Here is a 4,540-nt window from a genome sequence, read left to right as displayed (position 1 = left end):
AAAACAAATAAGTATTTAGATAATATATTTTTGTGACAACTCATCTCAAAATTTGAGGCTTTTTCTAAAATCGGACATATCCCAATTTTAAATATGAAATTAGTTGAATTTTATTGGTCCGAATGTAGCTAACTTGGATAATTCACAAGTTCACCACATACACCCAAAACATCATAATATTTTTAAGCACTTAATCATATTACTCTTACTTTATATAGTGAACAAAGTGACCCAATATTTTGAGATGTGAGATTGTGGTGTTACAAACTCAGCAACTTAAAATCTGACGTCCTTGTCAGTCTTGAACAACTAGCCATAGTTTAATGATCAAACTTCATTTGAATTCGCGTCCCTACCTCTGAACCTCTGTCTATTCGGGCACTTGAAATATCAAACTTTAAAGAGTTGACTCTAATACCATATGTGACAACCCATGCTAAATCCTGAGCTTTTTTTTAAGATCGGGTCAACTCCTGAGTTAAAACTATGTCAATTCCCACTTCCAAATCTGAAATAAGCCGAAGTACATTGACCAAAATTGTAACCAACTTGGGAAGTCCAAAACACCACCAGAGGCTCCATGAGATCATGATTTGTTAGTATACTTAGTAGTACTCTTGCTTTATATATTGAACAAAGTGTATCAATATCCTCGATAAGTATTACAAACTCCCCCACTTAAACTCTCTATGTCCTCAATTTATTATGGGTCAGTACAGCCAACCTTCTTATCCTAGAATGAACGATACAAAGAAGATTATGATGTCCCTTGTGTAAAGATGTCGTACACAAATTTAGTGAATGGTTTGTTGGTAAGAAGATGTACAAGTTAGTGTATATACCTAAGTTCAATTCTCTTCAACAACGATTTTAAAAAATTTCTAACATCCAAACGTACAATCGAATGCATACCAAACCCGACAAGCATTAACCTACCATAAATCAGTCCAAAGAAGATAGTAAATTGGTATACATTAGTTGTAAAATTGCCATTATAGAAATTTTGAACAATTTTATTGTAAATGATATGAGATGTTAAAATATTATTAAACTATATATAAGTCATTACTCTATGAATAACACTTTTATATAAAGAACAATAGAAAGCACCATATAATCTTACATTAAATTGCATTTTAATTCTAATTTTAAAACCAAAGATACTTTTTAACATAATAATTTTGACAACATTGATATTAGCATTTGAAGGAAGGAATGAAAATATAAAAGAATCAACGCACGTGTACTAAGTTTGACTTTCCAACCACCGCGAATTGAACTGGTCCAATTTTTACACATATACAGTGTTCTAAAAATCGATCGATTAACGAAATAATCGTTCGACTTATCGGAGTTCGAACGGTCCTGTCTCGATTAATCGAAAAATGGATCAAAGTGCGTTTTTTGAAAAAATCAATCAAAAGTCTGCCGATTTTGTCAAAAATCGGTCATTTCGGTCAAAGGGTGAAAATTAATTAAAAAAATATTTTTTTAAAAAATTGAAATATAAAATAATATTTAATAATAATATATTAATTTATAATAACTATCATATGCCCCTAAATCATAATCTCTAAAAATTGAATAAGTTTCTTTAATTAAATTACTCTTATTTCCAGAAAAATTACTCGATTGATTCATTCATTTCAAAATCTCATGTACTTAATTTGTAAATAATTTTAGTGGATCAAAAATTCATATCTTATTTATATATAGTATTACCAATTTTCTAACTACTAAGTAGTGAGTATTAATTATTATGTATAAAGTAACTGTAAAATGTATACACTCAATATCAAATATGAATTAATGATATGTGATATTATTTTTGTAAATTTTATGAAAATTTAATGAAATTTAAATAGAATTATATTTTATTATTTAATTAATTAAATTACTTCTGATTAATTAATATGATTAATCACCGATTACCCGATTAATCACTTAAAGGTAAATTTATTAGACAGTGTCAATTTTCGAATTTTAGAACGCTCACGCATACATCATTTTTATTAATTTATTTTGTTCTTATTAGTCACGTTTGTAGCCTCTAGATTTCCATTTTAATTTAAAATAACGTGCATTGTATATTTCTTTTTTGTAAATAGTTTTCTGTAATATTTTATGTGCAAAAAATACAAGCGACTCACAATAGTGACTACCACAATAGTGACTACCAGATCTTGTTTATATTTGGTGCTTTTGTTACTATTGTGATTTTCTCCTTCAATTTAATTTTACTATTTAATTTTCATACACTAAAAGGTTTAAAATTAAATATTAAGCAAATATAAGATAATTATTCACAAATGTTAAAAAAATGCTAAGATATGTTTCACAGTGAAAATATCAAAACTCAAAGAAAATTATTCTAGATAAAAAAAATTAAAATATAAATATTATACTGAATAACTTGTGATATAAAAAAAATGAAATAAATTATGAAATATTACATGATGTGATACTTAATAGTTATATGTTATAAATTAATTGTAAAGTCAAACTATCGCACAACTGGACAATACCGACTATTAAGTATAACACACCGAATTTTCCGAACTTGTTTAAGGTCTTACAACTAGTTGTAATTCATTACTCAATCATTAAGTAATAAAAATACCGACTTTTCTTTGGGCTAAACTTGTTTAAGATCTTACAACTAGTTGTAATTCTATTTTAAAACTACTAAATCTAGTGGGCCGAGCCCACCTCTTCCCTCATTATGCTCTGTCTCTCTTTTGATCACACGTCTCTCTTCTCGTCTCTTCTCGACACTTCTAAATTTTTCCCATCGTTATACATTTCTGTATAAATTTACCTCATCTCTCGTCTATCACTGTTCAAAAAAATGACTTATTATCAAAGAAATAATACATTAAAAATACTTACAAGACATTCGACAAGAGAATGGTAGATCTCTTTAAAACGTAAACACATAAAAGTCATTCTTCTAATAGCATTACATTAGAAACAGAATTATAAAAATTGAAAAGTATACACATAAAAGACTTACAATGAATGCATTAAAGATTTATGAAGTTTCAATACATTACGAAGTGAATGATAAATAAAAATACTCGTAAAATCCTCTATGGCCAATAGTTAGAAGTATTCAATCAATGGTAATTATGTATATCATGTTGGGGTTAAACCCAATAGGTAGTATGGTCTTGGTGATAGAAAACATAATTGAATTGGGTAATAATTGTATGGGTAGACAATTATTATCATAATTGAGTTGGGTAATAATTGTATGTGTTGATAATTATTATTATAATGGGAATGGGTAATAATTGTATGGGTAGACAATTATTATTGTAATCAGATTAGGTATGTCTTGTTGGCTAAGTTTGTGATGGCTATATATACATAGTCATGTTATTGTTTTGATGTATGCTTGAGTATTGTTTGACTTAAGTATCGCTTGAGTGAATACCGTTTGGTGAGATTGATTGTATTATTGATAATTATTTTGATTAATAATACAAGTTGGGACGTGGGTTTTTCCGCATCATATATTGAGTGTGTGTATTTGCATTATTTGTTTGATTTTATATTTGTATGTATTCCCCCTAACAAGTGGTATCAAGAGCTAAGGTTCATGATGAAGAAGGTTGGAGGATTTGAGATTGAATTGTTTCATAGAAGAAATAATTTTACCTTGTGGTAAAGCACAGTGAAAGATCTGTTAATGCAACGAAGGTTATATGCGACTCTCGGAGAGAAGAAGCCTACTGAAGTTGATGATAAAAAGTGGGGGAGACATGAAGTTACGTGCAACATCGACGATCCGGTTGGCCCTTGCACCAAAAATCTAGTATGATGTTCTTGAAGAGGATAATCCCAAGAATTTGTGAGAGAAGTTAACAAACATTTATCACTCAAAGTCTTTGGCCATAAGTTATTTCTCAAAAAATATTTGTTCGGGCTCAAGATGGAAGAAGACGGAGATTTAAGAGATCATCTGGATCATTTTAATGGCTTAATCAATCATCTGAATAATTTTGGATGAAAAATTGAAGGATGAGGACAAAGTTGTTCTTCTACTGTTGTCTCTACCAAAGAAGTATAATACTGTGATGACTTATTTATTGAGTGGAAAAATGAAGTTAGATTTGGATGAGACTATTGTTGTTCTTCTGGAGGCCGAAAGATTGATGAAATAATAATTGAGTGACACATCTGATGGAAGTGCATTCATAGTACAAATCTGTTTGTCCTTACTATATGAGTTGGTTGTTGTTTTTCCTTCTTATAACAAGGTACCGAATTAAAGAAACGATCACATAAAGGTCCGTTCACTTCAATCTACCTTTTCTCCTTCATTATGTCCATTTACCTTCCTTAATCGACGAAACTTCAGTTGTCGTTGCACGTTATCTTATTCGTAGCTCCACATCAAGGCTCCCATACTGGTAATACTCCCGTTAACAACTTTGCAATCGTTAAGGGGAACAGACTACCCAATAGTCAACAAGTCGGCTAATGTCACATCATCTTGTTAAAATTAATATCACATCATCATAACACCATTATCTAA

The sequence above is a fragment of the Apium graveolens genome, chromosome 2, assembly GCF_009905375.1.
Source record: "Apium graveolens cultivar Ventura chromosome 2, ASM990537v1, whole genome shotgun sequence".
Classification (NCBI taxonomy): Eukaryota; Viridiplantae; Streptophyta; class Magnoliopsida; order Apiales; family Apiaceae; genus Apium; species Apium graveolens.
The sequence above is the reverse complement of the archived record's forward strand: the minus strand, read 5'-3'. Positions refer to the sequence as shown.